Source organism: Rana temporaria, chromosome 8 (genome assembly GCF_905171775.1).
Source record: "Rana temporaria chromosome 8, aRanTem1.1, whole genome shotgun sequence".
Taxonomy (NCBI): Eukaryota; Metazoa; Chordata; class Amphibia; order Anura; family Ranidae; genus Rana; species Rana temporaria.
In genome coordinates, this window is record NC_053496.1 from 29,548,381 (window position 1) to 29,559,611 (window position 11,231).

Here is an 11,231-nt window from a genome sequence, read left to right on the forward strand (position 1 = left end):
TATGGGGCGCTTTTCTGCAGAAGGAACTAGAGCACTTGTCAGGATAGAAGAAAAATGGATGGGGCAAAATACAATCAAATTCTTGAGGAAAATCTGCTGCCCTCTGCCAGAAAGTGGCCAATGGAAAGAAGGTTTACCTTCCAACATGACAATGACCGAAAAATTACCCCACATTGGTTGAAGGAGAAAAAGTTGAAGGTCCTTGCATGGCCTAGTCCGAGCCCAGACTTGAACCCCATTAGAAATCTGTGGAACGACTTTAAGAATGCAGTCCACTTTCTTGTGAAAAAAAAAGAATGCAGTCCACAAACAGTCACCATCAAATTTAACTGAACTTAAAGTGGAGTTTCCACCCAAAAGTGGAACTTCCGCTTAATCCACTCCTCTCCCCCTTACATGCCACATTTGGCATGTAATTTTTTTTGGGGGGGAGTGGGGGCTTCAGGAGGAGTGGGACTTCCTGTCCCCCTTCCTCCTTCCGCCGAGAGTCATATCGCCTTTTGGCAGCCCCTCCCTGTAGGCGATCGCCTGGGACACGTGACAGGTCCCAGGCGATCGCCTGTCCAATCGGATGGCGCAGCGCCGCTCGCGCATGCGCAGTGGGTGCCCGGCCGTGAAGCCGAAAGCTGTCATGGCCGGGTGCCCACACTTAGAATGAAGACGTCGGCCGGAGAGGGGGGGGGAGGAGCGCAGCCCTGGCCGGCGTGTCGCTGGAACGTAGAGCAGGTGAGTGCATGTTTATTAAAAGCCAGCAGCTACACTACGTATTGTTTCTACATATTTTTGGTAAAAAAAAAAAGTTTATTTATTTTTACTAGTAATGGCGGCGATCTGCGATTTTTATTGGGACTGTGACATTATGGCGGACACGTCGGACACATTTTTGGCACTATTCACATTTATACAGCGATCAGTGCTATAAATATGCACTAATTACTATATAAATGTGACTGGCAGGGAAGGGGTTAACACTAGGGGGCGAGGAAGGGGTTAAATGTGTAGCCTAGTGAATGTTCTAACTGTAGGGGGAGGGGACTGACTGGGGGAGGTGACCGATCTGTGTCCCTATGTACAAGGGACACAGCATCAGTCTCCTCTCTCCCTGACAGGACGTGAATCTGTGTTTACACACACAGAGCCACGTCCTTGTCTGTGTAACCGCCGATCGTGGGTGCTTGGCGGACATCGCGGACATCGCGGCCGCCAGGCACGCACATCGGCATCTCAGTGATGGCTCACACGCCCCCCCAGTGGCTGGAGGCCATATATAGACGACCTCCCGGCAATTGGGATCCACACTGCGGCCGTACAAAGTCGTACGTCCGGCAGGAAGTGGTTAAAGAGGAGTTCCACTCACATCTTTTCAATCCTCACCAAGAAACACTAATGTGCTTCCTTAAAATGAATTGGAAATTTATTTAAATTCTTTATTTTTTCTTACCCAATTTAAGCATATATCAAATTTCACTTCCTCCTTTAGCAGCCGTGACCATAATTTCCAGTTTTGCATTGGCTCATGGGAGATCTTGGTCAGCTTGGCATGGCACTGCTCCCTTAATATTTAGCATTGGCGTCTTTGGAAATTCTTAGCGTGGCATGGCACTGCTCCCATAATATTTAACATTGGTGTCTATGGAAATTCTTAGCTTGGCATGGCACGGCTCCAGTAACATTTGACATTGGCATCTATGTAAAATCTTGGTCAGCTTGGCATGGCAAGCTGATCAAGATTGCACGAAATCGACAGGTGCATGCTGGGTAGCCAGCATGCACGGAATCCAGGAACGAGGACACTGGCTTCAGATGCCCACACTTGAGATGGCTGCTTTGTGCAGGCACTTCCCAAAGTGAGAAAACGATGCTGCCCAAATAGAAAACTGGGCATAGTTTACAGCATATATTTGTTACATTGCACGAGGCATGAGTATTCTAGGGGTATTTTTTATCTTTAAACCAGAGTTCTGGCCTAAATATAAAAATATTGTGATGGTCAGTGGGAAGAATACTTCTTACATTTGTGGTCAGTGGTAATAATTTCCCCCGTACAGATAGCTACAAAGAAAATAGTCAGTGGTTAGGTACACAATGGGCACAAGTTGCTCATTGTTCAAGGAACCGCTATCAGCCTTAGAGGGTGAGATGAGAAAAGCTTCTTTCGATTTCTTTTCACCTCATCACCCTGAAAGAAAGACGAGAAGCTACTGTACCCATTTGGAGACGTTGTTATGCACTGCCTTAATCCAATTGTGTTTTATGCTCTCTGGAATGCATTCCTTGCAATTGTATACCACTATTTGCGTGACCCCCAAGCTATTTTATTCCTCTTCTGCAACCCAGTAATGTTTATTGCTCTCTGTATCCTTCAATTTAAAATGTTAAATTACATTGAACCAAAAAATAAATAAAAAATAAATGGCATGAAAGGAAACCTCTACAGTGAAACTTGTAGTTTTCCCTCACACTGGTGGTCAGTAGAACATGCCATCTTAACCGCTTGCCGACTGCCTCATGTAGATATATATGTCGGCAGAATGGCGCAGGTAGACTCAATGTCTGCCGAAGTCCCGCGATCGAGCCACGGAACGGCAGGACGGGGGGATATCTTTGTAAACAAGACATCTCCCTATTCTGCCTAGTGACACAGCACTGAGCGTCTGCTCCCGCTCATCGGGAGCAGCGAGTAAGCCACCCCCCCTAACAGTTAGAATCACTTCCTAGGACACACTTAACCGTTTCAGCACCCTACTGGTTAACCCCTTCACTGCCAGTCACATTTACACAGCAATCAGTGCATTTTTATAGCACTATACGCTGTATAAATGTGAATGGTCCCAAAATAGTGCCAAAAGTGTCCAATGTGTCCGCCATAATGTCGCAGTCACATAAAAAAAAAAAAAGAAATCACCGCCATAACAAGTAAATAATAAAAATAAATTGCATAAAAAATAAATGCCACATTTTGTAGACGCTATAACTTTTGCGCATGCGCCGTTCGTAAAAAGCGTCATTTACGCGGAGTCACATTAAATTTACCTAACACACGCCCACATCTTCCACATTTTAATTAGGCGGGCTTACGCCGGCCTATTTACGATACGCCACCGCAACTTTGGTTTGAGAATACTGCACTTGCCTGACAAAGTTGCGGAGGCGTAACGTAAATAGGATACGTTACGCCCGCACAAAGATGCGCGCTTCTACGTGAATCCGGGCCTATATCTGCTCCCACATTAGAGGCAGCATCACACATGGAAATGGATCTGCCTAGTTTACCATACTCTGCTCCGATTTGTACTCTTCTGAAAAGGGTATGGGGGGAGACCCGGAAAGCTCTGGGGATAATAGGGGTGTTGCCCTTTAAGCCGATATGGCACAACATACCCAGAGCTACAGGAACTAAGGGAAGTCACCCCATGGAAAGAGAAAGGGATTCATTTTTTTGCACAACTATATGAGGGGGAGGTATTAAAAACATACGAACAGCTGTGTCGGGAATTTCAGTTAAGTCTAAGGGGGTTCTATCAATACCTCCAAATTCGACACGCTTTGCAGGTACAACAAAAAACACAATCATTAGCAATAGTGTCACCACCCCTGATAAAGGAACAGATGACCGGAGAGGCTTAATATCAAAAATCTATATGAAATTGTTAGCGACGGTGCAGGACCATGCCTCTCTGAGATGCCGTAGTAAATGGGTAGAAGATATAGGGGATATCGATCAGAACCAGTGGGACAGAGCTTTAGAATCCATCCCGGTAGTATCGGTATCTACGTCACATAGATTATCACAACCATTTATTTTGCATAGGGCATATAGAACACTACAAATGTATAGGTGGGGAGGAAGCGATTGCCCCCAATGCCCAAAGTGTAAAATACACCAGGGGGATCTAATATGGAGATGCCCAAAACTACATCGGTACTGGGAAGAAATTTCTCAGTGCATAAATAGATTGGCTCAGGTACCAGTCCCTTTAGATCCCCTGGTGTACCTACTTGGTGCTATAGATGCCGAGCTATTTTCAAAAGGAAAATATCTTTTGATAACTAGATTGCTGTACCTGGCGAGAAAACGTATTGCACGACCTTGGATGGCACCGGGGGTACCCACAGGGAGGCAGCGGACCCAATACGTAAACTCTCTACTCCTAAGAGAAAGATTGTCATACAGCCATAGAGGGGAAATAAGCAAACTTATATGGCAACCATGGCTGGAGGATGCCAGTCTCACATTACCCCAATTAGTAATGGATAGACTTCAGAGATAGGGAGCCTAGATGGGTATAGAGGGGGGGAAGATGGAAAGTACAAACTAAGGGAAGGGAAAAGAGAAGGGGGAAGGGAAAGAAAAGGGAAGAAAGAGAGAAAGAAGGGAAAAGTACACGCATTAGACCAGGGGTCTCCAAACTTTCTAAACAAAGAGCCGGATTACTGTCCTCCAGACTTTCAGGGGGGCGGACTGTGGCCATCAGGAGTACAAAATCCCCCATCATTGGTCTCATTGAACCCCATCATTGGTGTCATCAAGAGGAATTCTGCCTCGTCATTGGGAGGAATTCTGCCCCGTCATTGAGAGGAATTCTGCCCCGTCATTGGGAGGAATTCTGCCCCATCATTGGGGTCATTGGGAGGAATTCTGGCCCATCATTGGGGTCATTGGGAGGAATTCTGCCCCATCATTGGTGCCAACGAATAAAAAAAACACCCCAAGGGCCTGATAAAGTCAAGCAAAGGGCCACATCTGGCCCCCAGGCCGCAGTTTGGAGACCACTGTATTAGACCCTGGAGAAGCCTGTGTGTAGAAGAAAACTGAAAGATAGTCACAAGAGGAAATAAATAAGGTGATGGTGGAAGGGGGAGGGGGGGGGGGAGAAGGAAATAGAAAAATAGAAATAACACACAGGCTACACGGTTGATAATAAAAATAAGGTTTTATGGAATTGTAATTAAATGTCTTTTTAAATGAATATTTTTGTATATGATTGAAAACACAGAGTGTACCACAAGAGTAAAATTTCTAAATAAAAAAGGAATTTATAGAAAAAACATAATGGGTTGTATGGTCACCAGAGGCCTGCAGATACACTCTCTAGATCTTGTGAGAGCTGTAAAAGGTGTAACAACTTTTCCTCATCCCTGTCTGTCCTCTGCAGATATAGCTTCATCCTCCTCCTTCACATCTTCAGATCTTTCTGACAGAGGACCTACAGCTGACGAAGGAGATCTGCTTCGCTTTTTGTCCTTTTGAGAGGACTTAGCGATTAAAGTCGCAATCTTTTCTTCTAATTTTTCCATGGCTGCCGTGAAAGTGTCTTCAGTGACATATGCAGGCCCAGGTGCCACCGGAGAAACTCCTGAAAGTGGCAAAGGATCCCCCTGTATAGGCAAATCAAGGCTTACAAGGGAGGATGGTACCGAACAGGCGCGGGAAGAACCCCCTGTCCCAGGCGGTGCTGCTTTCTTATTTTTAGTCCCTGAACCTTTAAGGGAAGACATTTTCAGAGCAACAAGCCGAGGTACCAATATGCATATACTACTGTGCTCAGTTTAGCAATATACATAAAAGTATGCAACTTAAACACACAGGTTCATGCAAAGAGTAGGTGTCTCTCCTTGGTAATGCCCATAACCACTTAGATTACGTGTCCCCAAGCTGCTGTGTCCCGAGGGAGAACTGCTGTGGGTGCTGGCTTTCTAGCTGCCTCTGGCTCCTGTCTGGGCGCCATTTTTAAAAATTCCGGTCCAGAGCCTTAAAAGCGCGCCCCCATGCGCTAAACCGCTGATGCCAGACTAAAGGCATGGGAAAAATCTTTTGGAAAAGGTCCTAAGATACACTTAGGCTCCTCTTCCCTTATCCCCGCCGCAGGGTCATTCCCAATCTTCACCCATCTCCGCGGGCTTTGTGTGCCAACCTTCAGGGGTATGGGTTCCTATTTAAAGGATACCTCTTCTCTGGTGTCATGAATATGCAACAAGTCTGTCTGCTTACCTGATCTCCATGTGTTCATTAGAGGCTGACCCTGCTCTGGTTCCCCTTTTTATCACTTCCTCTTCCTGTATGGCTCCACCCTAGTCCATCCCAGGAAGCCTATATTAACCGTTGCTCTACAGGTCTGCAGTGCTGTTCAGCAGTGTTCCTATGCTTAGTTCCTGTCTGCAGTATAGTTGCTAGTTCCTGTTTGCAGAGTGCTTCGTTCATCTTCCGTGTACCGTTTTGGCTTGTTCCCGACTTCCTTGTCTGCCTGTGCCCCTGACTATTTGCATGTCCCACGGTTATCCTTGTCTGCCTGTTGCCCTGACCTCGGCTTGCCCATCACCACTGTTTGTCCTGCTGACTGCTTCCCCTTTCTCCCTGCGGAGTGTGACTTGAGGAATCTCGGGGATGCGACCTGGACCCAGTTGCGGCCAAGACCATCCTTACCATCAAAGGCTCTGGTGAATACAAAACTGGGTCTTAGACTCCGCGCCCTGGGTGATCTTAGGTTCACGCTTCGTCTCTGCTAGCAGTAGTCGGCCATAGGATTCACCACCCTGTGGTGCATCTCTGACCCCTACGGGGTGCACTTGTCACCTGGCTACGGGTGACCTGACATCTGGGCCTTGTTAAAGACTCTGACCAGGCATTTTAGCTAAAAGTGCTGGAACTTCAGAGCCCAGTCCTCCAAAGAGACATTACAGGCGACGCATCCTATGGGAGGCCCGGGTCACATCCAATTTAGGCTTCAATTCAGCATCCTGGATGGACCCCGACGGTCTAGCTCTTCTAGCCCTGAACAGGGTTCTTTGCTCAAGCTTCCCTTAGCACTTCTACACGCGTCCAATCCTTAGGCCCCGTACACACGACAGAGTTTCTCGGCAGAATTCACCGAGAAACTCGGTCAAAACCCGGATTCTGGCGAGAAACTCTGTCGTCTGTACAGTTTTGGCTCGATGGAGCCGCCGAGGAGCTCGACGAGAAAATAGAGAACATGTTGTTCTATGGGAGAAGGCGGCCCGCCGAGCTCCTCGGCGGCTTCATCCCAAAACTCGACGTGCACGTCGAGTTCCTCGGCCGTGTGTACGGGGCCTCAGACACTGGCGAAAAAAACTGAGGTGCTCCCCTGATGGGAGGGGCTATATGGAGGGAAACTGTCTCCGATTGGTTGTGCCAGTGTTCAATCACCTCTGGTGACCATACAACCCATTATGTAATGAATATGGCTCTGTGTCCTGAGGTGTACGATAAAGAAAATGTGCCACTCCCCCACTTTTCTTTTGAAAAAGAATCATCTCATAAACCAACCTATGAAAAATGTAATTTTTTTTCCTAACTTTTAACCACCAAGATAAAAACATTTATTCAATACACAAAAATGAACAAGTTTTACATGACACAGTACATTTTTGGAATAGAAAACGCTGTCTATGGAACATGTAAGGAATGATAATCTCAGTCTAAAAAGATGACAGCTATCATCAGATGGCACCAAAAGGCCTGCCTGACCGATCTTCAAAAAGGAAATGGATGCATTTACAGGAGTGGGGCTGCAAACCTCATGTGCATTTGATCTCCATCAAATGGCAGACAGAAGGGGGAAAACTGTTTCAACAGTCAGGTCTATCTAGTCTGAGCACTGCTGCAATATTAAAATAAAGGAAAATCTGAGTTGCTGCAATGGGCAGGTGACGTTCATCCTGTGCAAGTCGGTTGGAGGGGGGGGGGGGGGTCTAGGGCGATAATACACTTGTTGGGGAGAGGTTTACGTCCCAGAATAAAAACCCCCCACAGCTCTGCCTCAGCATTAGAATGAAAAACTTACACTCCCTCAGTGGTTTGGCACATGTGCTTTGAATGACAATTCTAATACCGTGCCCGTCGTCACTGTTTAAAACTTGCGGTCTCCTCCTGGTCCCTTCCGTGATAGGCAGCTGACACAGTTCTGCCTATCACGGACGTTCTCCCATCATCGGACTTAGCTTCCCAGCAAACACTGGGCCAGGTTCAGAAAGATCAGCGGATCTTTCTGCTGGCGTAACGCATCTCATGTACGTTACGCCGCCGCAAGTTTTTCAGGCAAGTGCTTTATTCACAAAGCACTTGATTGTAAAGTTGCGGCGGCGTAGCGCAAATCACCCGGCGGAATTCAAATTAGGCGGGTAGGGGGCGTGTATCATTTAAATGATGCGCGTCACCGCGCAGAACGAACTGCGCATGCGCCGGCCGCGACTGAATCCCAGTGCGCATGCTCCAAATGACGTCGGCAAATCGGCATGCTTTCGACGTGAACGTAAATTACGTCCAGCCGTATTCGCGAACGACTTGCGCAAACAACGTAAACATTTCAAAACTCGGCGAGGGAACGACAGCCATACTAAACATAGGATACGCCGCACATACCCCTCATATAGTAGGGGTAACTATACGCCGGAAAAAGCCAAACGCAAATGACGTAAAAAAAAAGCGCCGGGTGGTCGTTCGTTTCTGAATCGACGTAAATACTAATTTGCATATTCCTCGCGTAAACAAACGGAAGCGCCACCTAGCGGCCAGCGTGAAATTGCAGCCTAAGATACAACGGTGTAAGACACTTACACCTGTCGGATCTTAGGGATATCTATGCGTAACCTGATTCTATGAATCAGGCGCATAGATACGACGGCCGGACTAAGAGATACGACGGCGTATCAGGAGATACGCCATCGTATCTCTTTTCTGAATCCGGCCCACTGTGTTCAGTGTTCCGCCAATCACGGACGTCCGAGGATGAAAAGGAGTCCGTGATTGGCAGAACACTGAACACAGTGTCTGCTGGAATGGGTGAGGATAAAAGAACATTCGTGATAGGCGTTTCTCAGCAGACAAAATTCTGCCTATCACGGAAGGGACAAGAGGAGACAGCGAGTTTTAAATGATGGACGCCTGCAGCCCCTCAATATTTCCAGGTACCGACTTGAGTATAAGCCGAGGGGGCATTTTCAGCCCAAAAAAAGGGCTGAAAATCTCAGCTTATACTCTAGTTCAGGGATATGCAATTAGCGGACCTCCAGCTGTTGCAAAATTACAAGTCCCATCATGCCTCTGCCTCTGGGTGTCATGCTTGTGGCTGTCAGAGTCTTGCTATGCCTCATGGGACTTGTAGTTCTGCAACAGCTGGAGGTCCGCTAATTGCATATCCCTGCTCTAGTGTATACGGTAACCTTTTTGCAGCTTATTCTATGGCCTCATGCACACACAGGCTTTTAGGAGCTGCACGTGGCATAGGCATTTTCAAGCTGCAAAAAAAATAAAAATAAAACCCAGGGTTCTGAGGATCGGTGTTACAGATGTAAAAACATGTTAAAGTCAATGGTTACCTATGAGAGCTCATTGATTTGAATAAAAGTCACATCCAAGTCGGATTATGATGAGGGCCTCGCTAAAATGAAGTGGAGTTATCCCCCCCAAGACCATATCATATGAATTTTGAGGGGAACCCCCCCCCCCCCCCCCCCCAAAATCCATACCAGACCCATATCCAAGCATGCAGCCTGACAGGTCAGGAGTGGGGGGACAAGCGACCCCACAGTACATAGAACATTTCTGATTGCTGTTCTAGGCCCCACTATAAGGCCGCTTTCACACCAATGTGCTGCAGTTTACCTGTACCGCAGGTGCAGCGCATTTGCGACTTTCCTGAGTCAGCTGTGCTTTGCCATAGACTTCTATTAGATTCTGTAGGTGTAGTCCGCACTTTCTGAAAATGTCCTCCATTCAGAAAGTGCACCAAACCCGCAGGATAAAATAGAAGTCTATGGTGTGGGTAAACCGCAGCACATCAGTGTGAAAGCAGCCCTATACCATTATGCCCAGTGTATTCCTTCACACTGACTTAAAGATCTCTTTCCTGCTGCTGGCACCACTCTGGAGACCACTAGCCGGGATCAGAGGTGGAGCACAGTTGGCATCACTCCGCATGGGACAGGAGCCGGCACTATAGAGGAGGCATCGTCTTTTTCGGCTCTTGCTTTCTACTACAACTCCAACTTTACAAGTAATTCCTCTGCATTGCACTCTGATGCTTGGGGATGGTGGGTCAGCAAACCCAGACTGCAATCTACCAGTCAGCCCTCCACGATCTACTGGTGGCTGACCCCACCCCCCCCCACCCCCCGTGTAGAGAAAGCAGGACCTGGGGCTGGTACAGGAGGACTAGTGTGGGAAACATCGGAGTTAAACTAGATCTGTAAACAACAGAAATCAGTTTCCTCGCTGGCTTTGAAACCTGGAATAGTGACTGAAGGCAATAACTAAATCTTTGTTTAATTTATGTACCAGCTCCTCTGGATACCTGGCACACACTTCAGACCAGCAATCACTAAACCAGGCACCAGACATGGCATGGACAGCCTGTACTCTATACTTGGTCTCTTAGTTCTGCTATAAAATAATAATTGCCATAAAAATGGGAGAATCTGGTGGCCGAGTAAAGCAAAAAATATTTCCCAACACATAAACTGAACACTATTTATGATGTTACAATTGGACTGCATTGTGTTCTGCACAGATGAAACCAGAAGTATACATAGAGAACTGAACTCCCCAGACTGTAAGAGATTGAGCCTTTATTTCAAGTAAAATAATATCTTCTATGCTCTGTACAAGATTGGGCTCTTCCACAATAATAGAATTTTGTTATATGATAAAATTATGATCACAGTGCCGTTCATTCATAGATGTCCGGCTCCTTTCCACAAAGAACCAGGAAAACACGTCTTCTTCAATTTTAGAAATGCAGCATGATCAGCAACCGGCACCTGCAACAAAGCAATTTAAGAATAAGCCAAAGAACAGACTCAAGAAAATAAAACAAACACACACAATTATTATGAGAAAGAGAGAGAGAGAGAGAAGAAGAAGAAAGAGAGAGAGAGAGAGAGAAGAAAGAGAGAGAGAAGAAGAAAGAGAAAAAGAGAGAGAGAAGAAGAAAGAGAGAGAGAGAGAAGAAGAGAGAGAGAGAAGAAGAAAGAGAGAGAGAAGAAGAAAGAGAGAGAGAAGAAGAAAGAGAGAGAGAAGAAGAAGAAAGAGAGAGAGAGAGAGAGAAGAAGAGAGAGAGAGAGAAGAAGAAAGAGAGAGAGAAGAAGAAAGAGAGAGAGAAGAAGAAAGAGAGAGAGAAGAAGAAAGAGAGAGAGAAGAAGAAAGAGAGAGAGAAGAAGAAAGAGAGAGAGAAGAAGAAAGAGAGAGAGAAGAAGAAAGAGAGAGAGAAGAAGAA

At 46.5% G+C, this 11,231-nt stretch overlaps 1 protein-coding gene across 2 annotated transcripts in view; it reads right to left on the bottom strand.

The window, feature by feature from the left end:
* Positions 1 to 10,567: 10,567 nt before the first annotated feature.
* Positions 10,568 to 11,231, bottom strand: part of LOC120946772 (SEC23 interacting protein) — a 69,725-nt gene continuing 69,061 nt past the window's right edge. For both annotated transcript variants that reach the window (XM_040361462.1, XM_040361461.1), the window contains exon 19: positions 10,568 to 10,776. The gene's annotated coding sequence lies outside the window, so the exon portion shown is untranslated. The remainder of the gene's footprint in view (positions 10,777 to 11,231) is intronic.